This window comes from Falco punctatus, assembly GCF_963210335.1.
Source record: "Falco punctatus genome assembly, chromosome: 4".
Taxonomy (NCBI): domain Eukaryota; kingdom Metazoa; phylum Chordata; class Aves; order Falconiformes; family Falconidae; genus Falco; species Falco punctatus.
In genome coordinates this window covers 102888681-102913241 of record NC_137583.1, presented here as the reverse complement: position 1 = coordinate 102913241, position 24561 = coordinate 102888681, and the positions used below count along the sequence as shown (strand labels likewise).

Genomic DNA, 24561 nt, shown 5'->3' with positions numbered 1-24561 from the left:
TTTCCGTTATGGGATCTGGCATGTTTTCTGAACACAAAGGTTGTAGGAGTGCTTGTTAGCCATGGCTCAGAAGATCCATTCCTGTGAAGTGACTTCTGTTTTAAGCTGTTGGAAGATGCCTAGTTCTAAATACTATAAAGATTTCTGTATTTGCCTGTTCTGAATCTTCTTTAGGCTTTTTCCCTTCAGTGCCTCAAGTCTGACTTGGAAAAAGTCAGTATTAAGAAAGTCACTGTCTCCCTGATGACTCAGCTGTTGGCCTTTCTGCTGAGCACTGCAAACTGTGGCAGTAAACTTCAGGTTAAGTGCCTGTCCACTAGAAAATGTACTGAGAACACCAACGATTTTCCCAGAAGCCACTGAACAGCTGTCAAATGGCAACAGTGTTCCTTCACTGTTGACCTAGGTTTGAGCTGGACCAGTCTGCTTATCTAAATGAGTATCTTAGTCCAACTACTAGGGTTAAACCTTATTATAAAGGTCAAATGAGTTCTGGCAATTTTCCAAAAGCAGACCAGACAACCCAAGCAACAGAAATATGTCACTGCCTCCTGGCACTTGGCATATAACCAAAAAACTGTAGCAAAATTCAGTGGGCTTCATCGGAGTTAATGAGGGAAATTTGTCAGTTTTGCAAAAAATTGACATACGTGTAAAATCCCTAAATACCTCCTTTCCATAATACATCTTCTCAGAACTATATATACCCCTGTACCATACATCATCATAGTTTCACAACATTTGAACTTGGTTCTTATTGCACTTTGATCCTAGTTACATTTGGGTTTAAATCATCATTGGATAAGCACATGGGATAAAATCAAATATGGAATGAAAAAAAAATTGAATTCTTAACGTTGTTTTGACATGCTGTGAAGTCAACGCAGTGAATTTCAACAAGCCTTTGTTAGGCTTGCCTTAGATACTTCATTAAACTTGAATTTGAGGTGGAGGCAGTGCCTTGCAGAAGCAAGTTTAGCTAGTTAAAATACTTGTAAGGCATGATGTGTAAAAGAAGTATTGGAAGAAGGATTGGAAAAATCAAGTATCTGTGGTCAGTGCACCAAGTTTGCTGCTGTTACTACATTTGTAGTATATGCCACATTATGCATATTATAGCTTTTATAGCTTTGTGGGATCTTGTCTGCTATTAATAAAGACTGACCTGTGTAGTAGGTAGCCAAATCAAGTACAACCCTGACTCATGGACAGTTTTTTCTTGTGTGTCTCATATCTTGTAGCACTTGCTCATTTCTCCTGCTAGAGGTTGCTGGTTTCTTCCAGTCAACTGGAAGTGTTAAAGGCCCTGCTTGACTTCAAAGTTTGATGATTCCTCAGTAAAATCTGTGGGCTGCTGCTTCTAGCATGTTGCTTTTGGTAAGACATCATAAGGGAAGATTGAACCTGGCATCTGTTTTTAAAGCAGTGGGAATCTGCAAGCTGCGCTGACAAACCTGACTTCACCAAGGTCACTGGCAAGGGCAGAGCAGACCTGTTAATCTTTGTGACTGCTATGCAAGCAACAAGAGAGAGCGGCACACTGGGTTGGCTGCTCAGCCAAATGCATAGGTACAGCAAGATGTGTAAGCTATTTTTGTTGCATGAAGATAACTCAACCAAATGAGACTCAGGAGCTGCTATATCTGTTGCCAAGCAAAGTACAACATAAACTTAGCTTTGAAAAGCTAAGGTGTTTTTAAAGCAAAATAAGAAAGGAACTAAAAAAGGAAACTTCTGGTCAGTGGCAGAATATGAGTAAATGTACATAGCGTTATTCCAAGGTTGCTCCTCCCAGTATGGTACCTGTTGTGTTTGAAAAATTACCAAGAAGCCTACTGAATTGGATGTAAAGCTATTTTGTAAGTTGCAAGCAGGATGAGACCCTGTGCCTGGAGGGAAGCAATGGCAGTAGATAAGGTCTGACCCCATTCTTTCTCTTAGTGCTTGTGGAGAGACCCTTTGTATCTGATAGCGTCAGTGGTCTTCATCCTGCTATGGTAGCAGTTGTGTATCTTTAGAAAGAAGCTAAAACTTATGTTTAGAAGTTAGGCTTATGCTTCATGGTTAGTGTAAATGACAACACGCAGGTCAACTGTCCTCTGCAATCTATATAACTGGTCCCTTTAGACCACTCCGTAGGTTGAAGAGATATATATATATATATATATATATCCTTCACCAAACATGATATTTGGGCATTAGTTCCCATTACACAACAACTATGTGAGTCTAGTATTACAATGCTCAAAAGTCTGGAGAGTGCATGCTCTGTAGAAGTTATGGTGACCTAAGTCTTGGTAAATTATTTATGCTAAATTTCTCCTGATTATGGTGTATAAACCTGAAAATTTAGGTGTAATGGTTATGGATACATAAGAGGACTCTTCTAAGGTGCGGCATTGTGTTCTCTTCTGCAAGTATGAGAGGAAAATACAATGGGTTTCCTTTCTCATCACTAGTCAGTCAGAGATACTGCCAGTATTTTGTTGCACTTTCAAGTTGAGGTTCAGAAGATTCCATCTATACCCTGGCTAATCTTAAAATCAGCATGCAGTATAAAAATGTTTTAGTTCAAAATTATGTTTTTAAACAGCTGCCATAATAGGATTTTTTTTTTTAGACCAGCTAGCTTTTTTATTCTGTTCACGTCATTATTTTTGTTGTTACGTCATTATTTTTGATGACAAATACCAAATGAGTGTATCATGTTAAGTATCTACTCAGTGTGCTCAGAGTAGAGCCTAGAGAAGTATGTGTGCTGGGGATGAAGGGAAGTGACAGCATTTGTAATGACTTCTATAGACATGAAACATTTCCACAAAGTATCTGTAAGCTGCACTTATTTTGTCACTCAGAAGTATTTTTTTCCTAGAAAGTGAATTTTAGAAGATGAAAAAAAAAAAACAAACACCCTGAAACCAATAGGATTCTACTAATGCTAAACCAATAAAGCCAGAATTCTCCCTGTGTCACATCTTGAATTGTCACCGAAAGGTGCCCTACCCCTTTCAGAAACCTCACCTCAAAACTGCAGAGTGTCAATTGGAGAACTTCCTGGAAATTCCTCGCATAACTCTTTCACCTGTTTTTCTTGCTGAATGAAGCTTATTGATGTTCTGTCTGTGAGTGCTGACTGCTCCCTGTAACTTGGCCTATTTTGACTGAACTTGGTGAAGAAAAGAAAGGGTACAAGTTTATTGCATCTTCCAGAGATACGAAGTTCTTCTGCAAATTGTAAAAACACAGCAGAGGAGAGAGGCTGGTGGTGCTGCACCAAAGGAAAGCATGAGATCATCCTTCACTAGCCAGCAGGCAATTCATGGAGAGAACGATGTGATGGATTCCCTAACAATGGGGCAAAAGACTCAGTTGTTGGTGTCTGTGTTTTTTCAAGAATGAGGCTAAACTTTTTCTCCTGTGCAGATTTTCTGGTTAAGGGATGAGCTCACCCCAGAGCTTAAGGAATAATTCAATTAAAGTCAATCAGCTGCAAGACACGTATACGCTCACTATCAGGCTTAATTAGTTTTGTTGTTCACACAGCTACACCATTGAATTCTAACAAAATTCTATATTGGTTTGATTGAATTCAGAACTCTCTAAATCTTTAAGTCTTTTAAGGAAACTATCTCCTTGCTGCATCTAGCAACATTATTCCTGACTCTTCTCAAGGTTCAGATCTTGTCTGATAATTTTTTGTTAGATAATATTGTTTGAAGCAGTACATAATCTTACAGTGGGGTCTTTCCATTACACTGTCCGTAGTATCCCTGATGTGTGCACATTGACTAATAACAAAGATTGACAAAGGATTTTACACATTGCCATCTTGCCTCATGTTCTATTAAATGTCATTTGATACCTTCTCTTGTAGTTTTCTTGCGTTTGACTTTGCTATGACATCTTCTTAAAAGAAAAAAGAAGCTGCCTGCAGATGATGTTTTAACACTTGTCAGCAATTCATCATTCTTCTTACTTTCGATTTAATTGTTTCTGGAATGAACAGTTCATGGAGATTTTTAAAAATTCTGCTCTCTGGTTAATGAAATCAATTTGATGCAAAAGATAATTAGTATGACAAGTTGCAACCCACATGCATACTGCTGTGTGTCACTCGCCCGTTCTCCCCCCCACCCCCGCCTTTAGTGTTCCCATGCTTTTAAAGATTGGAAGATAAGTGGGAGCAGAAGTTTAAGTTATTTTTAGAAGACTTTTGCCCCCCACCCCTCACCCATTATTTAAAAGTAACAGATGGACTCTGCTCTTTGTGCCTCTCATCTTTCATACTCCTGAAGCCTTAAATCTGGAAAGGAAATGCAACTAAGAGACCATGGCTGGATCCACCATCAGCTGCACTAACAAAGGAGTTGATGATTTTTCAAGAGCAAACATTAGCCGAGGGGTAGGGCTAACCTTTGGAGGAGAAACAGCTGGCATTGAGCTGTGTCCAGGGGCAGGTCTAGGGAAGACAGTCAGATCAGGGCTGGTGGCATAGAACTGTTTCTCTGCCTTTCTAAACAAGGTCCTGACAAAAAGTTCTCTAAAACCTTTCACCTTTCCTGTCTTTCACATGAAAGAGAACAAAGCTAGCTGATGGATTGTTTTAATATTCTAAATTATGATCATTGTATTTGATAATTAACCATGCAAATCTGAAAGAAACAATTGGTGGATCAACAAAAATAGATCTGCAGGCTACATTTGGTGGAATAGCTGAAAAAGCTAATTTGGTTATAAAGATAGGTTATGCTTTGTGATGAGAAACGACAAGGCATTTTGCTGCAACTGTCATGGCAACTTTAGAGCTTCTTTATATAGTCTAATTTAAAATGTATTTACCCTGTAGCAATGAAATTGCAATCTATGTATGAATCATAAAAGCTGGAGTTGGAAAATACCTCTCAAACATATGGACCAGTTCCTCAGCAGATACAATTCATTTTAAATCTGTCAGAGAACAGATACTCTGTCTTTAAAGTCAGTCTGTTTGTCCTGGGTTGTTTTCTTAATGTGGACTCTTTCTAGAGTCACTTTGTCTAATCTTGGAGCTGGTCTTGGCTAAGAATCTTTCATTAATTAGAGACCTCAGTATTTCAGTTTTATTTCAGCAGTTTGAGAGCCCTGCCGTCTACTACATGGCTCTACATAAGCTTGAATAGTCATTGAACAGCAGTAACACTTGGTTATATCAGGATGCTTACTAATCCTCGCATTTCAGGGTACAGATCAGTTGCCTACTGAGTTAAGGTCTTGATTGTATGAGTTCTCCTTTTTTGTTCAATCAAGCTATGCTGATATTTGGAATCAGACTGTACTTCTCAGGAAATGACAGGGTTTGTGTTTTGTTTTTTTTTTTTTTTTTGCCATTCTGTGTTAACAGTGAATCAGTTAATCACTGGTTGATGCCAAGCATTGGTGGAAGTTACCTGAGACACAGGAATGTAGTGCTAGAAAGAAAATGAGACTTTTATATCTGCAACTGAGTTTGACATGAGGTTCAGAGTGATGGTCCTGCCAGCATATCTAGAACCCTTGTGTTATCCTGATGACCAGCTTTTAGACTTAGAGGTAAATTCTTTGAGAACTTCTTGATGTGTTCTTGGTATCTTGCTGAAGAGTTCTGTTTCAAAGGTCCATGATGATTGTCTTTAGTACCCTGCTGTTCTGCCAGTGTCTGAGAACATTCTGTATGGTGACCATCACACTATCTAAGAAGTAGGCTGTCAGCTTTGACTGGGATTTTTTTAGTAAGCACCAATGTTTCATGCATTTGGGGGATGGGATTGTTAAAAAAAGCCAAAACCCTACAAATAACTTGCAATAATACCTCAAAGTTCACTGATGCTGGGGGCCAGGACCCTAATTCCAGTCTAAATGAAATATATGGCTCTTCTAAGACAGAAGCTGAAATAGGGTTAATGTAGGCAAAGAACTGGATAATGTGATTCTTTATAAGCTTGGCTTAGGTATTGTAGTAAATCCACTGTATTTCTTGTTTCAGCTGTAGTGGATGTGAAAGATAATTATTAATGTGGCAGGGGAAAATTTCAACAGGAGTGCAATCTTGAATTAAACATTCAAAAATGAAGGAAAAGCCACTAACAAGCTATTGAAAAGGCTACAGCAGTGAAAACAGAAATCCTACAGGCTTCAATGGAAACACTGAAGTTTGATGAACAATGTAAGAAGAACCTGACTAACAAAACAGTTAGTTGGTTTCTGCTGCTGTGAAGTATGAATGGTGCTTACATGGGGAAAGCACCTTAATTGTATTGAATGAGTGACAGTACCGCGATGGCTGAGATTGATTTGAATCCCTCTTCATGGACAGGTTAAAATGCAGGTGTTAATTGGATAGTTGCAAGATTAAGAAGGGAAAATGGTGTGCAGGTTGCTAATGTACCCATCCAAAACTTGTGGAGGAAAATGGTAATCTGGCAGAGTATGATAACGTCTTAGATTTAAAGCACACAAACGTTCTCTTCATGATTTACATTTGTGGGCAGTGAAAATAGTAAGCAAGGTTGCGCTCTGTGCCTCCATAACCATGGCTGACTGGGGGGGGGGGGGGGGGAGGGGGGCGGGGAAATGTTGTTAATCCTCCCAGTGACTTGTAGATGGGTCTCCAAAGACTAGATAACACTCTAAGCCACTTGGAACAACTGAGCTTTATCGTCTCCTGCAGTACAGTGCTTGCCTATCCTGCTAAAGATCAAGCTCTGCTTGTATCCGTCTAATAGGAATATATTGAATCTTGCATGGAGTGCAAGCAGGACTTTGATCAATATTGCACGCACTTCATTTGAGGACCTACAGCAGAGGCCCTACACTTAGAAAAACAATTCAAGTAGGTCCTGGGAACACTTGACAGAATACATAAACAGATGATGTTATGGTCTCAGTGGAAATCTAGCTGTATTGAACTGAAAATAGACCATACAAGGAGAAAATGGAAGAATACTTCTTCCTTGTAGTAGGACACCCTATGCAGTAGGCCAGCAAGCTCTGTTTAGATTCCTTTAGATAACAGTTTTATTGTAGCTTTATCTCCCTTAAAGAATTAATGTAGTACACCTCCTCATACTACCCTGTGAACTTCTGAAGGAGTTTCTCTGTGATACTTAGTGAAGCATACTATGGGTATCTGATAGTAAAAAATAAAAACATGAACTGGCCAGAAGAGGACATTGCAGGAGTCATTTAGGAGATCTTGTACTTCATTAGGGGAAAGTGTGAATCCTAGAGTTAGTTTACAGTTTGGCAAAATAAATATTACCCTCGAGCTTCAATCGCTTGTGTTGCCTACTGCACAGAACAGGGAACATTCATATTAAATTACTACATATTAACAAACTGTGGGTTGTGAAGTGTTCTCAGAGGTGGATGTCATCTAATGTTTGTTTTTATAAATTTCTACAGGTTGATTTTTATCTGGGAATGTTGTACCAAAACACTTAATTTGGAAACATGACGATGGAAAATTAACTGAAAATAGCATTAAGTTCTGACCTGGCCACCATAAACAGCCAGTTCAAAATGAAAGGCTTTCCATGCCCTTTGGCTACTTGTTTGCAGTTCTAGTAAGTAGGTCCAAGTCTTTTGTCACAGCACAATAGTCTGACATCCTTTGATTTCAGTCTGTTATTCAAATAACTAAATTGCTTGCTGAAGCAGATACCTATCTTAAACTTGCTCTTTTTAAAATCCAGAGTCTTCTCCTAACTTCTTAGTTATATATATAACTTATAAACTATAACTTAGTATAGTTTCTTCTCTAATGTTATTTCCCAAATACAGGATCCAAGACATTTTATGATTATTAAGCAATAGGGGCTACCAGCCTTTGCAGCACAAGTATTAATATGAAATCCTGCCTATAATAATGGCTGTAAAACTGTTGATATAGCTGTATTAAGAAGTATGAGAAATGAATCATGGAAGGCCATGTGTTTTGACTGGTATGGGAAATGCTTATGAACTGGAGTGTTCTCATGTCACAGTTAAGTGGTTACTGTTGTGCTAGAACTGTTCCAGAGTTCCTTCATGTTTAAGGTTGCAGGGATTTTTTTATGGTTTTTTTTGTCTTCAGTGAGAAAGGTTTTATTTAGGGACTCACAGGCTGTTTTTTTTTTAATGCCTTATGTACTTTTTCCCACTACAGTATAGAAGCATCCGCAGAATGAATTTTGAGTCTTTCAGTCTTTCTCCCATATTGCCCTTTATATGATGTTTCTCAAGAATTACTCCATTCTGGTCCCTGAATACAAGAGTACTACAACTATTGTTTGGGCTTGCTTAAGAGCTGCAAGTAAACTAAACTGAAACCACCAAACTTCCAGCTTCAGCCTATACTTTGTCACTTGTCTTGGAGATGTTGAATATGATGCCAGTCTCCCAAAGAGGTGCTGAGGTCATATATATCAAACTTGCAACCAGTACGGACACTTCTGTAATTTAGAAGTGATATAAGGGCATCTTCTGAGGGAAGGTGAGCATCTGCATGAACTCTATAAAGGAACTGGCAGACATCTAGCTCAGTGGTATGTATCCTGCAGCGTACTTGGGTTTCAGTGTTAAAACAGCCTGGCTGGAGTCCTTGACTGGTGCCTAAAACTGAAAAACTCACTAAATTCTCATGAGGAAAGGTCATTCTGTGGATTAATAAGATGTTGAAAGGGTAGGAAAAATTATCCTTTTCCACAGCAGGGAAAAGTTGCCATTGGGGTGCAGATTGGTTCTTGCGCCTATGATCGCTGCATTCATAAATGACCTGAAAAAGCAGAATAATAGTGGGGTGGTACAGTTCTAGCAATTAAAAAGTGCTTGGGCAGAGTAGGCTGAAAGCTTAACTGCACTGAGAAAGTTTTAGGGGGTTATATGAAATAACGGTTATGTGGAAGAACCTAACAGAATTCATCTCCTGTTCTCTGACTTCTCAGGACCCCACAAAGCAGTGATTAGGCAATCTGTTCCAGAGCAAAAGGAAGATTGTTCTCATGGAATGAATAAATAATGCGGAGGCTCACTGCCATGTGGTATTGTAGATGCAGAAAGTTGGATAGGTTCAACGTGATAAAACAAGACCTGACAAAAACGTCTGCTGAGGTTTATTCAGCATAATGATGCATATCAAAGTCTTGTCTCTGAAAGCTGTCGATGTAGTAGGGGTCAGAAGACAGGATTACCTACTCTGGAGGAGTGCTACTCCAGGCTAGCACTGTTTCTTGTACATTTTCTTGAAGCAGTTGCTGCTCTCAGGTCTGGAGGAGTATAGTGCTCACGTGGACCTTTACTCTGAATTGCTAGAGCTGTTCTGTTGTTACTTAAATGCATGTTGTGTGATGTATCCCAAAAGTGAAGGCTGTGTTAGGTTATACAGAATAATTTTTATGTGTAGGGCAGGCCAACTCTTCCAGTTTCTGCTGCAGTGTGACAATAATCCATCACCAGGGCATACTGTGTTTGTCAATATAGCAAAAAGAGGTAAGCATCACACAGACCGAGTCTCAGGCAACGTAAGGCTTTCCGTATCAAAGCCACCAATTCACACACAATGTTTATGAAGGGTAAGTGAGGTAAAGTCAACATTCAGAAAGTGCTGGATAACTTTGGGCTCAGCTTGCTCTGGATGAGTACTGGGATCCTGCTCAGCTTTGCTCTCCCTGGAGCTGGTGCCTGAAGAGATTTGCTAACAGCCACAAACTTGGGAAGAGGGGGGGAGAACCCCACAAACTTCCCAGTGAGGTTTTTTCCTTGCGGCTTTTTGTCCTTCAACTTATTGTGGTTTCTCACTCCGTTAAAAAATTAACTCTAAGCTGCTTTCCGAGGATTTTATAGGAGAGCCAACGCTCCTGTGTTTTTCAGAGCTGACGTGCATTTGCAGCTGAGCTGACTCTTGAGGGAGGCTCATTCCAGCGTCTGCCACAAGGAGGCAGAAGCATTAAATCTTAAACCGCTTCTAAACCAGGTCCTTGGTACTTGCCTCAGTTCGTTAAAACTATGCTTTGGAGCTACCCAGAGCTGCTTCTGATGTATACAGATGATCGGAGCGAGATTTTTCAGGGGAGAATCCAAAGCTTCAAACAAGTTTGTGTGTAGTGGGGTTTTGCTTGATGTTTTGACGAGGTGTAAAATAAATTTATATATATTTATATAAACATATATATATAAAAACATATCAGCAATGATTGAGACACACACAGCCCCCCAGCACCAGTCATGTAACAGTTTCCCACCTGTTTCATTTCATAGCTATCACTTTTGGCCACTTTGTCTTTGTGAAGGCAACTCTACAATCCAGATCAGCGACAGTGACATATTAACATTGCAGTAATTGTATTTTCAAATGTCTGGCTTCCTGTTCAGCTAATATGTTGCTTACTCAGCTTCTTGCAGTAATTTAGAAACACAGCATGGCATATTCTTGTTTCTGGACTACTTTCTTGGCGAGGATGTGGTCTGATTGCACTGTGATAATTCTCTCAGAGGAAAGCCATAGAGAATTCTAAAAAGCGTGAGTGGTTTAATTGAGTCTGATCCCTGCACAGCGTTACTGAATGCGAATGAAATCCCACTTGCATGCTGGTGAACAGAGTACTGAAAGCTTGATGGTGGTTTATTGTATGTGCTTTTTATACTTCATCATGCATGTGAAAGAAATGGAGAAGGGAAGGCAAAATTCAAAGTGAAGGCTGGTACTTTGTCTTTAATTTCTCCTGCTTTGCTTAAGTATCAAACCACATATGGCAGAAAGGTCACTTTGTTATCTGAAACAACTGCAGCTCAATACATACCTGAGCATAATGGAATTTGTTTAAGGACACAGTATCATTTGTAATGTCAGATGTCCTAGCTGTTACCATCTGTGTCAGAATTCATCTAGCTCACTGTAAATACGGGTCCTCTGGTGTGTGCTTTAGACCGCTAATCTCTGCTAATGTTAGTTAGTTCATGTGTTGAAATTCACTTAAAAGAGAATTTTTCTCCTAACTAAACGTGTGTGTAAGGAAAACCTCTTCTGCCTGTAAAGGAATGTTGCAGTGTATTGTTTAAGGATGTATTACAGGTTTAAATTACAGATTATGACACTTCAAAGGTGCTTTCTTATACCCTTGCAGCAATCAGACACACAGGCATGATGTTTCCTGTGGCTTAGCAGCTAACAACTGAAAAAGAAGGAAAAAGGCATTTGATAGCAGATCTGCATTTCTGTAAAGCAGCATATTGTTTCACTAGCAGCCTGTATGCAACCGCAAATGCGTATTGCTGAGAGCAGGCTTGTGCTCCCCCACTTCTGCTGCAGTGCACGAGCAGAGAAGTGGAGATCATGGAATGCAGTGTGCTGTGCTATGGGGGGCTTATAACTCATGTACCACAAGCACTGTCTTTATCTTTCAGCAGCATATTGAGGGCATGTCTTTACATACCCCAAGGCTTGAATTTGGGATTACATAATCTGTCTTTGGCTCTAATTAGTTAAGTACACTGGACATTTTCATGTGTTAATTAATACCCGGTCAGACCTTATAGAAGATGCTGAGTAAATAAAGCATTGATATATTTGCATTCTTTCTTAGGTACTGTATACATCAAGTGATGGTTATATGTCCTTTTAAATGGGAAGGTTTTGTTAGGTTTTTTTCAAGCTTCATGGAAGGTTTGGATTGAAAATAATTGTTAATTTCTACTAAAATAACTTCAATAAAGTCCAGTTTCTGACCTAAAATTATTCTCCTCTCCTCACCTTTTCAGATTAAATGCAGCTTTATTTTTTAGTTATTTTCATTTCATTCACAGTTAAATGTTAAAAGGGAGATAGTCAAAACAGTTTAACATCCAGGCTTTGCTTTGCTCTTTCTCATGCTTTCATCATGTGCTTCCAGAAAAAAATAATCCATGCTGTGTTGTACTGCTATAGGCCTTACATATTGGTAGACTTGTCACCTGTGAGAGAGATCTCTCAAAAACACTGAGGAGTAGAAGATAAATGCTTTATATACATAAGTTGTTTAATGTTCTGTTAAAACCAGGAAGTTCTATGTTGTCCTATTAATGCAAGTAACCGCTTAACCTCCTTGGCAACTGACCTTTCATCTGCTGTATTTAGGAGGGTTGTTCTTGTGCATCTGAACACTGCACAAACTGTTGTGCACGTTTGGCAGGCAGCAGAGTATGTGTCTCACTGTCACCCAGGAGCTGCCTTGCACTCGCTTCTTCTGGTGTTGCGCTGTTTATAAGCTGCTTCTGTTAAGAATGGCCTGCCACACATTTTCTTACTCATCTTGACTAGCCATAATAATTTTAACTGCTGTTCAGTTTTGCCATTTGACAGACTTCTGTGTCAGGGAAAGGGAGTGATATGCCTGACTTCCCATTTCCAGGTAAATCACAGAAAGACAAGGGAGTCCAGTTTACTGTAATGATACTTCACATTTTCAGATATGGCTGAGCAAATGGTCCATTGCCTTGATTACAGTGGTCACTGAGGTAATGTCTGACAGGGTTTTTTTTAGTTCCCAGGTGTCTAGATAATAGTCTGTGATAATGATGTTATTGTGTGGTTTTTGTAGCGTAATAGGCAATTCCTGCTACGTTTGAAAATCTGCTGTGTGTTTCTGCATGTCTGTAGCCTATTGCTTAGTCTGGATATCCCAATGCAGAGCTCTGCAGTGGGTCTTGAACAGTCGTGGCCCTGCTGGGGAATGCACTCTATCTGTAGAGCCTTCGGAGAAATGCTTCTATTTCAGAGTGACTCCCACATACTTCTGAGAAACTTTAAAAAAGTATTTTATAGTATACAGCTAAAGTGTTTTGTCTCACTGTGTGTAATACTGATGTATTTTTCAAATCACCTTGAGGGTTAAAATGTTCTTGAGCGTCAAGGTTTTTTTTTCTGCAGTGGCTGACTATGCAAGTAGAATTGATATAAATTTCGCCTTGTATATTTCTCTTTCAAATTTTTATTTTTTTCCTAGCTGTTACCTTGAAGTGGTCTGAAACTGGTTTGGTCTAACAGGTCATGTTCTTGTTCAGATGCTATGCTTTCCTGTTACAAGGCTGTCTTACAGAATTCAGCAATATATCCCTTGATTGTTTTTTTTTCCTTGTAGCTGAGTGACTGACTTTAAAGTCTTCCCTGTCTGTTGGTGATACTTCCTATGCGCAACTTCCCACTCCTGAAAATTATTACAATGGTATAGTGTGAGTTTAATTATTTGTCAGATTATATTCTATTATTTTTTCCCCCATTTGGGTGATCATTTCTTCCCTCAGTAGAAGTGACCCTGGCACAAAAGTTCTGGACACTGGGAGCTGCCGGAACATGTACTGAAAGGTCCCTTTTTCCTCACTGAAGAATTTCAGGACTGGGATCGTTTTTTTAGCACAGTTTCAGTGAGACCCACCTCTTTGTGACTGCTGGATAACTGCAGCACCATTTGTGGAATCAAAAACTTCAGAAGGCGTTCTTACAGTTTATAAAGCTATAGAACCTTTGAATTCACTTAGTCTTTTTTTTTTTAGGGAAAGATGTGTGTTGTAATGCTCATATATGTTAAGGTAACAGTGTAATCTTTGGGTGGGCAGCAAGCATATGGTCCTATACATAGTTCTACTCTGAGATTCGTATTGTTTTTCTTCTATCTTGTGTTTTACTTCCCTGGCTGTTTCTAGCAAAGAGGTGAAGATGTAATTCTTATGTCCGTTGCTGTCTCTGGAGCCATTTACTTGTGTTATCTATTTTGTGCCCGCTGCACACAAACATGTCCTTGGTGTTGATACTAGTCTGTGATTTAAAACTGCTCTCATTCTTTTTAGTTTTGTCATATGCATAAAATATTTCATCCTTTGAGACTGCCTGCTCTCTTGCTGCTGTGTTCTTTCCCTTGGTTTGCAAGGATAGGTATAATTTTGTTGTCATAATTATTAGCTTTCATTCTGTATGCAAAGTCTTTCCTATGAACTTTGTCATGGCTTTTCTTTACAGTACTTATTTGTTGCATTCCTGTTTAACTTTTAAACTTTGCATCTTGTGCAAAATCCATTCCACCACCCCCCCCCCCCCCCCCCCCTTTTTACGCTTTTCCTGTTCTACTCACTTATTTGTATGCCTGCTTCCTGGAGTTCAGTGTGAACTTGTTTGCTGACAGTTCCCATGTCTAATTCTTGGTGGAGTTACTGTATTTTCTTCAGAGTCCTTTCTTTGCAGCTATATATCTTTTGTCCTCTATTGTCAGTCAGATATTTTGTTATTGTTTGTTATGATATGTTTTTACTGGGCTGTAGCTTTGCAGGAGCCCTGAAAGCCAGAAGATGCTCCTCTTAGTCACTATGTATACAATCATCGCCCTCTCCTGCACCTACTATATGCAGTGCCTTTGTCCTTTCTCTCATCAGTTCCTCTCGGCCTATGACATAAGTCATTCAGCTGTGCTTCCTTTTCTTTGACTCTAGGTACAGCTCTACATCTTATAGTAACCTCCTGTATTTGAACACTGGGGGGGTTCCCTCTTCTAAGTCCCCTACTATCATGCCTGGAAGCAAAGCTCGATGTCTTTACTAGGCCATCAGCCTATGGCTTTGGTATTCCTGGAAGATTTCTAACCTGGTGTTACATGTTGCAGCTGCTTCTCAAATTCACATGGATGTTTCCATTGCCTCTATTGCTTGGGAGGAAAGTGCAATTCCTGGTAGGCATTTGCATCTTGCACTCAATAAGGTTGGAATCATTGCTTCCAGGACTATTTCAGGAAAACCCCTAAAACTTCTTTTAAAGGCTGTCATCCTCAGAGGGGTGATCTTTCTTCTATTTTCTACTGACCATTTGGAGGTCACCAGTCCCATCATGACCAAGCAAGAGATAAGACCAGTGTGATGCCAGTTTTGGTGCTAGCAGTAACTCTGCTACTTGACCAAAGTGACAAGTGAGCAGGCAAAAACATTCTAAAACTTTGTGGAAATTCCTGATGCTTGCATCCTTCATGGAAGGAAGCGGGTTCTCCAATGAATGCACTAGAATTTTATTTATTATTTTTTTCAGACCTGCTCCTTCTGGTGACTAGAACAGAGGTAAGTTTAAAAAGGAGGCCAAGAGATGAGGAATCTTTTTGATACAGTGTGTTGGCTCTTCTCCTGCCAGTCTTTTTTTCCTCCTTTAGGCATACTGAAATGAAGCCTCACATTCTGATACTCAGCAACCCACTGACTTGGTCTAAACCACATGATGAGACCTTTTAAGCAATGGGAACACCAGCTGTCTCTTTCTGGAGGCTTTTTCTGACAGGTCTACTGTATCCAAGTGGAATTACGGAAAGGTTTGCAAACTGTTCCTCCACAACGGTTTGCCACTGGGAGACCCTCGTAATTAAAAAGGCTTACAAAAGGAAGACTGAATGGGCTGGAGTCTTAACAGTCTAATTCCCTTCCCCCCGCCCCGCACAAGTTTTTTACGCTTGTAAATGCTCATGTTTCTTTCTCACGTCTGTGTTCCTTCTTGGGCACCTGCTACTGCTGATCTTGTAGAAGGGCCTTCCCCTCTCCCTTCTTCATCTTTGCTCACTCACAGTCCCATTCATGTTATGAGCTGAGCCTGAAACATACCAGGAACAAACTGTAGAAAATCCTTTCTGACCCAGAGGCTGAGTCTTCAGTGGAGAAAACAACTGAGCTGGTATCTCTACTCAGATGTACTTTCTTTTGCCTGAGCTTCATTACGGCACTGCTGCTAAGCTGTTTCTGTCATTTAGTGGATTCTGGCTGCAACAGCCCATCTGTGAGGACCAGTCAAGAAATGTGAGATTCACTGAGGTGCTACTATTTTTATGGTCTAATAGTAGTTTGAACTGTAGAGTGGAGGAACTGGCCAATGAGTGCTTTTGCTAGTGAACTGTGAGCGTATGGATAACCTCTGATGAGAAAGAAATTCAAAACACTTCTGCCCATACAATTTCATACTTCAAGTTGTGTGACTTCAGGTAGTATTGGTCCCACTTGTCTTTTGAGGAGGGAGGAGAGAAGTCTTTCAGTTCCACTGCGATAAGTAGTGTTAGTAGATACTGACACTTGTGTTTCAGGCTTCCTTGTGTGATAATATATGATGTTTGTAGACAAATACTGTTACAGTCCTTCACGTTTCCCAAGAAATTCTAGTCCAAAATAGAAGATATTCTTTTGAGAATAAATATATTCAGCATAGGTACTGACAAAGTACTCGCAAGGAATACCAGAGTAGAGCTTGTTCTAGTTGCAAGTGAAGATGTACTTAGAGAGGAAAAGGAGCCCTTGGCCCTATTGGTCTCCAGGCAAGGTTTGTGTTTCAGTTGGATTTGGGGAGATTAACTTTTTTTTTTTTTGCTAGTGTTTGTATATAATTCTGCCATCATATATGCACTTTGGAAACATCATTTTTCTGAATATTTGAGAAGGCGTATGTTGAATGATGTATAGGGTTTCTAGGAGTTAATGGTCCTCTGCTGTTAAAATGAGCAGATGTTTTTGACAATCTCCTGACATAACTAAGAGTAGGGCTACTCTTATTGTCCCTTTTATCCATGCCTTTAACAATTTAAAAGATTTGAAGGGTTTTTTCCTTTTCTGATCAAAAGATATTCTACTGACAAACTTTTAACGAGGCAAGGTGTGCTGTTGGACCTTGTACTAACAAAGGAGGAGTGGTTGGGGGCAGCCTTGGCTACAGTGACCATGACATAGTGGAGTTCGGGTACCTGCATGGAGGAAGCAGGGCAATAAGTAGAATTGTAACCCTGGACTTTAGGAGAGCTAACTTTGGCCTCTTCAAGGACCTTCTTGGAGCAATACCTTGGGTTAGGGCCCTAGAAGGTAGGAAGGTCTGAGAGAGCTGGCTTAATATTCAGGCATCAGTTCCTCCAGGCTCAAGATGGATGCATCCCTATAAGTAAGAAATCAAGCTGGGGGGTGGGGGTGGGGGTGGGTGGGGCGGCAGGAGGCCTGCATGGATGAGCAAGGAGCTTCTGGCAAGACTCAAACAGAAGATGAAAGCTTACAGAATGTGGAAAAAGGGACAGGCCACTTGGAAGGAATATAGGAACATTGTCAGAACATGCAGGTTTGCAACAAGGAAGACTAAGGTACGTTTGGAATCAAATCTGGAGATGGATATCAAAGGAAATAAGTGCTTCCGCAAGTACATGAGTTGGAAAAGGATCATTAGGGGAAAATGTGGGCTTGTTGAATGAGGTGGGTGCCTCGGTGCTGAAGAATACAGAGAAGGTGGAGTTACTGAATGCCACCTTTGCTTCAGTCTTTACTGCCAAGGCCAGCCCTCAGGAATCCCAGACCCTGGAGGCAAGAGAGAAAGTCTGGGGAAGGGAAGACTTGCTTGGTTGGGGAGGATCATGTTAGATCATTTAGACAAACTTGACAGCTACAAATCTATGGGCCCCAATGGGATGCAACCCAGAGTGCTGAGGGAGCTGGCAAATGTTCTTGCGAAGCCACTCTCCATCATCTTTGAAAGGTCATGGAGAACAGGAGAGGTGCTTGAGAGCTGGAGGAAAGCCAGTGTCACTCCAGCCTTCACAAAGAGCAGAAAAGAGGACCCAGGAAACTACAGGACGGTCAGCCTCACCTCTGTCTCTGCAATGGACTAGTTAAAAAAGGAAGCTAATGAACTTTTGTAAAGGCCAGCGTGGGGTGCTGCCCTGGGGAGGGACAGCCCCTGCACCAGCACAGGCTGGGGGTGGGCTGCTGGGGGGCAGCTCTGCGGGGAAGGGCCGGGCGGTGCTGGGGGACAGCCGGTTGCCCGCGGGCCAGCGGTGGCCCTGTGGCCGAGAAGGCGGGTGGGACCCTGGGGCGCGTTAGGGGCAGCGTGGCCAGCGGGTGCGGGGAGCTGATCCTGCCCCTCTGCTCGGGCTGGTGAGGCCCATCGGGAGTGCTGGGCCCAGCGCTGGGCTCCCCAGTCACGGGAGACGGGGAGCTGCTGGGGAGGGCCCAGCGGGGGCTGCGGAGCTGGTGAGGGGCCTGGAGCACCTCCCTGGTGAGGAGAGGCTGGCAGAGCTGGGGCTGTGGAGCTGGAGAAGGCCGAGGGGGGTCTCACCCGTGCGTACCAACACCTTAAGGGTGGGTGGCAGGAGGACGGGGCCGGGCTCCTTCCAGTGGTGCCCAGCGACAGGACCGGGGGCAACGGGCACAAACTGCAACACGGGAAGTTCCAGCTGAATATGAGGAGAAGCTTCTCTACTTTGAGGGTGACAGAGCCCTGGCGCAGGCTGCCTGGAGAGGTTCTGGAGTCTCCTCTGGAGACATTCAAAACCTGCCTGGACATGACAGTGCAACCTGCTGTAGGTGAACCTGCTTCAGCAGGGGGTTGGACTAGATGATCTCCAGAGGTCCCTTCCAATGCTAACCATCCTCTGAATCTGTGATTGACTGGCACTCAGTCAACAGGCAGCTATTATTCCTATATATATGATAGAGCAGATTGATGTATATGCAGACCTTGTGTGACATCAGTTGTTGTCTTTTGTTGAATGTTGGCAGCTTTTTCAGACCTCTTAGTTTCTAACTTCTAACATGCCTGTAGGAGCTGCCTTGGCTTTCCATCCCATTTTGTTTAACATGTGTTAGAGGCAAGACAGTGAAATGTTCTTTTTTATCTCTTCCTGTATGTTTTTTGTGGTCCCTTTTCAGATACCTTCTAGAAGTATGGTTTCTGGAAAAACTGCAGTTTCCTCTCTTAAAAATCAGTTATATCTTCACTCATGTAGTTTGGGTGATTGTAAATACAGATCTTAGTTTTATTCTTTTCCTTCCCCTGTTTTATTGCTTTTTTTTGGTCCCCTCTAAGTATGAGCTAGCAGGCTGCATGCATGAAAGAGTGGATGTGTCTGTCTTGTGGCCTATTTGTGATGAACAACTTGTTTTGGCTTTTTTTAATATGTGAGATGTCGGCATAGCACCCCAACAATATGTGAATATGTGCTTTATTGATCTCTCCGTGGCTGAGCTATGAAGGTCTGATCTTGCAAGTATTTATACGCTTAACCTTAGGGTCCTGAGGAAATGTACCAGTTTGTTTGACATTACTGGCAAACATTAAAGTCAGGGCTGTTCCCGGCGTATGTGCATGTTGAATACAACTGGTTTTTTCCCATACTGACTCAATTGCTACTTGTAAGAAGATACAGACCACTCACTAGTTTAATAGTCTAGCTTTTTAAAGTACACCAATTTAACTTGAGGACCAAAATTATGACTCTTCTGTATGATCTAATTAAGAGTTTGCTGACTTGGAAGACAATATTTGCCACGTAATTTGTTTTTTTTTTTTTGGTCTTATAGTAACCTTGAAGTTAGTAGGGTTACATCAATAGCTGTAGCAACAAGAAGTAAACAGTCACAGTACCCTAGTTGTTCTTTTGATATAATAGTAAGCTGCATTAGTCATAAATGCTGATACTCACAAATTAGTATTTATTCACAAGCCTCTTGGTTGCTCTTAAGTATTTACTTTTTGGATATTGATTTGCTTTAAGGAGCATTAACAAAATGATGATCATCTGTTGGTTGAAAGGCTATGAATGTTTAGTGCTTCAAGCAGGAAGATTTATGCATGAAATCACTGGTAGTAAATGGGATCATGACACTTAAAGATACACTTTTACTGATGCTTCACTTGGTAGCTCAGTTGGAGGCAGCATTTTTCTGTGGTTCTGCATTTGTAGGGGTCTGGAGTGTGAACTATCTGCAAGGCTCCACCCAAGCTTCATGTGTGCACATCAGATGCAATGTTTTACCATTTTTTTTTTCTTTTTTGAAGGTAGGTGATAATACAAAATGGCATAACTGTTTCGAATTTGGAGTATTACGCATAAAAGCACAACAGTGTGAATACCTAAAAGTCTCTTACTTCTGTTCTTAGCAATTGCTGGCCTAGTCCATTGGACAATTATGACAAGTGTTGACCTGAAGCAATGAAAGAAAAAAAGGCTGTATGTTTCTAGATCTGTTTTACAGCTGAATGACACATTTCTGGGCAGATGAAAAACAAATAGGATGACTGGGGAAGCAGGATTAAAGCATGCCTGGCCAGCCTTTTGTGGTAAAATGACTAGGTCTGTGTACAAGGAAGGAGCAGTGAGTGTCATTTATTTTGACTTTAGCATCACTTCTGATGTGGTCTCCTGCAATATTCCTGTGTCCAAGTTAGGGATGGGTTGTTGACTAGATGCATAAAAAAACCCCACCTGTTTGGATGATCAGGCCTAGGAGCTAGATCCAGGTAGGTCTGTACTCTGCCTAAGCTGCCTCTGAGTAGTACAGGGATTTGTACTGGACCTGTCCTATTTAACATGTTTATTAGTGATTTGGAGAATGTGATGGAGGACACTCTTAATGTTTGCACATGATACCAAATTGGGGCAAACGGGTCAATGTGTTTGAGAGCAGGACTGCCATCTAGAAGGACCTAGATGGGCTGAAAGAATGCCTTGGGAGGAACCTTATGAAAGTCAATGAGGGCAAATGCAAAAGTCCTGCACCTGGGAGGGAAGGAGACTTGCAGTAGCACAGGCTAGGCCTACCTGGCTGGGAGGCAGCTCTGGGAAAAAGGCCCTGGTGGACATGGCAGCAGAGCAGGATGCCCAGAGAGGCTGTGCAGTTGTGTCCACCCCTGCATCCATGCATATTTTCAAGACCCAACTGGATAAAGCCCTGTGCAACCAGGTCTGAGCTCATAGCTGGCCCTTCTTTGAGCAGGGGTTGGACTAAAAACCTCCTGTGGTCATTCTGACCTGAATTTTCCTATGACTCCTATGACTTTTTGCAGTGAAATCAAGGTCCATGTGAGATACTACTTTCCTGTAGAATATTTTGGAAAATGCTCTTGTTTATTTAGGAGCCTGGCACATTTTGATTTAAGATTCAGGAAGAGTTATCTAATCTCTCCGAAGTAGTTATAAATTTCAAATTCAGTAGGCCTGAAGTTTAGTGTATTGATGAGTACAATAAACAGAAAAGTGAATTTAATAACCTGATAGTAATCTGGCCAGTAATACAGTACGATGTGCATTATAATTCATTCAGGTTCTTCCACAGTGCTCACAGTACGCTGCAAACTGTACTTTAAGTGTGCACATGAGATCAGAAGGGGTATCCAAGGTTACCTAATTTCTTATGAGCTTAGAAGCTGACAACGGCTTTGGTGACTTACACTTTCTGTCATTATAGTGTCTTGCAAAATGGTCTCTGCTGTTAGGGTTAGGTTGCTGATGGGGTGTCTTAACAGTTAACCAAGAGCATGCTTTGTCTTGGTTAATGCATTTACCTTGTCATAGATCTAGGCTTTCATGTTTTAGATCAATCCTTTTGCACATCTCGCTTAAACTTGTGAAAATTAGAGACATCTCAACGAATGTGATGTGAAATAAATGAGAAACTTGCCATTTCTTAGTAGAAACCTTCTAATATGCCATGTTAAGTGATGAAATGCAAGCGCCTCATTCTTGAAAAATCTATGGCAACCTGCTTTTTAAAGTGCAAGTTTACTGACAGAACAGTGATAAAAGCTTTAACCCTACTATCCTTTTACAGCTTTCCTCAGAAGCGTTAACTCTTGCTTATCTTAGGGCTGTTGCTAATTGTATCAGCCTCGCAGTGGACTGGCCTTTTAGCCTAGGGAAGGTTCTGATGGCTAAATTCAAGATTATTCTCAACGATGAGCATATTTTCAAGACGTTGGTCATTATCCAGTGTGAGATAATTGGGTCTTAAGGGCATGACAGCAGTGAAGATGATATTAATCAGAATAGCGTAATTCAGTTGCTTGTAGCTGCTTTCTGTCTCTATGGGTGGTCATGCTGGTCTTATATGGCAACCTTCTATAGGAAATTTCCTATAAGCCTTAATCCTGATCTGAATCTATTTACAAGGGTTGTTCTACCCCCAGCATTTCTGTCTGTCTGTTCTGGGTTAGAAATTCTGCATCTCCCATGGGAAGATGCTTGCTGCTTACCCATAAACAATGTTGACCTGTTTGGTTGCCCATGCATCCCAGAAGGTACTGTACAGTACGGGAGTGACAACTCACTGCAGCATCAGCCCGAGTTAAGGTAAATAGCATTAAAATATCTTAATGTTGGAAGAGAGTTGATTATCTCTTAGCCACTTCAATATATTTGTGCAAAAAATTGACAGCCTGTAGCACTAACATAAATTTAGAAGCAGAGATTTTTTTTGTTTTGGTTTGCTCACCGCATAAATCAAATGGAGCCTTTAAGAAAGTATAACAAATAATGATGCTCCCACTGTTATAAATTTTCTGCTGCTGAATAGAAGGAGAGAAACTCGATATGAAAGCTATGAAAATACAAAATGATAAAAGCAGGTATTTGGCTCTAGAAATTGTTCCCAGTTATTCCCAGCACTGGGGATTTATTCCTAGGTTATATTTCACCCTTAAGTGTGTGGCTGCTGTTTCTCTTGAAACTGAGATCTGCCCACTGTCATCTGAGGGCTGATTTTGTCCCTCTTGGGTTTTAGTAAGTATATGATGCTCTTGTAGTTGAATTTTACATGGCTTCCTGTGATGAGCATTACAGGCTTCTGTGAGAAGAGATATCATGAATGAGTCTTGAGCAGCTGAAGTTTGGCAAGTCCCGATGGATCCTGTTAGAGATCAGAGGAATAACCCACAAGCAAGGACATAGAGTAAACAGTGATACATCTGTCAGCAGACAGCCGATGAAATCCATGCTCTTGGTATGGTTGGGGTTGAAAGAAAACATTGCATCGCTATTTTATGTACCTTGCACCTCACAGCCTCTAGTAAAAGAATGGCCACATTGTTGAATATAAGCTGCTCTGTTAATGAGAGATCACACTATGAGCAAGTACATGGTATGGATATTAGCACGTTGGGTTGCAGTGTGTCTACTTTGGCAGTCTGGAAGAAAAGGGGCTAATGCTGCCTTCATTCAATTAGGTTTTCTGTACTAGAATAAAGCTAAAGTCAAGAAGTAGAATTCTTCAATGAAGAATGCAGTAAAAGAGCTCAGTTTTCACTATTAAGACACTGAAACTTTTGTTTTAAAAGTGAAAAATATATAAATTGTTCCGAGAGGATGGAAAAACACCTGATTTACATTTATTTTCCTGACTAGTCTCACTTATTCATTTTTACGTAAGAAATTGAAATTGTCTGCTTTTTTAATTCTGAGAAGTGAAAATAGGAAAAGAGACCTGAGAGACTTTAAACATATATATTTCTTCATTTTTTCTACAGTCGTATTTACTCAACGGCCATACAGTAAATTAACGAAACTTAAGAATTGGCATTTCATTCAAGGCATTGCATTATGTGTGAATGTAATATCTTTTTATGACAATTTCTTTAGACTAGTCTAATTCAAAGTGCTCCAAAGAGAACAGAACTGAACATGGAAAACAAGTAACTGGTCCTGCTGGTCCTCTTGCCAGCTGGAGGAAGGGAGCAGAGATCCTGGCGTGTGGATGCCCCTTGGCAGGCTGAAAGAGGGTAGGGTGCTGCTCAGTTACACTCCTGCAGCCAGGAGGACTTTTTTCTACTGAGCAGACATCAAGTGCAGGCTCGTTTGGTGCTTGATGCACAGGTTAATTATTTCAGGGCTAGTTTTAACTTTTTTTGTAAATGGGGAAACTCGTAAGACTGGGCCTAGAAACATTTCTGGTGGAAATTACTTTTCCTTCTGACATTAGTCTTAGGTCTGAACTGCTTGGAAAAAGATTTGTTCCAACCGCAGTTGAGTGCAGAGCATATCCCTAGTTGTACCTATATTATTAGCATTTTTTTCGGAACGGTAATGCAGCTCTGAAGCAAGTCTGCTGAGCCTCCCTGCTTACAAGGCACTGACTTGATCCACGGTGTGACTCTGGAGCCCATGGATTAGATCCTGTTGAGGGCAAAATAAGCTTGGATGTCCATGTTAGGTGTTCAAGCTCGCTTGCTTGAAAACTTAACAGGATTATAAACATCTGAAACAGAGTGGTAGTGCATGTAGCTTGAAAAGAATTCAAGTCCCACAGGTGAGACCTCTGGTAGCCTCCTTTGACAGCAGACCTGGAAGCCAAGGAGATGAAGTTATGAAAATAATATTGCCACACCAGAAGGTGGCACAAAGAAAGACCCCAGCATCCCACCAATTGTCTTCTGTCGGAATACTGAAGTGTAACTGAACAGCCGGCTGACTGTTCCACATGGGGAAGAGCGTACCACTGTAGCCATGAAGTTCTTCAGCTGTGAAAGTGGTAGTTGCTGCAGAAATGCTTATATGCAAAACATTCATCATAGCACAGATGGATGAATTGCACTTCTAATGTTTTCCTACGTAGTATCTGTGTATTTATTTTACAGATGATTTAGTGCTTTAGCAAGGGTTTCTAAGGATATTGGAGGATCAGAAGGGTGAGGGAAAGCCCTCGGTCGTGTGACTGCTGTGGGAGGCTTGGAAGAGCCTTGCAGAGATGTGCAACGGGCTGTGGATAGAAATGGCACAAAGGCTCAGTATGATCCTTTTAACCCTGGCCCCGGCAGGTTTGTGGCCAGCTGCT

General features: G+C 41.1%; 1 protein-coding gene across 4 annotated transcripts in view; it reads left to right on the top strand.

The window, feature by feature from the left end:
* The window catches only part of LOC308063196 (uncharacterized protein), a 251665-nt gene that overhangs the window by 112817 nt on the left and 114287 nt on the right, over positions 1-24561 (top strand). The window lies entirely within an intron of this gene.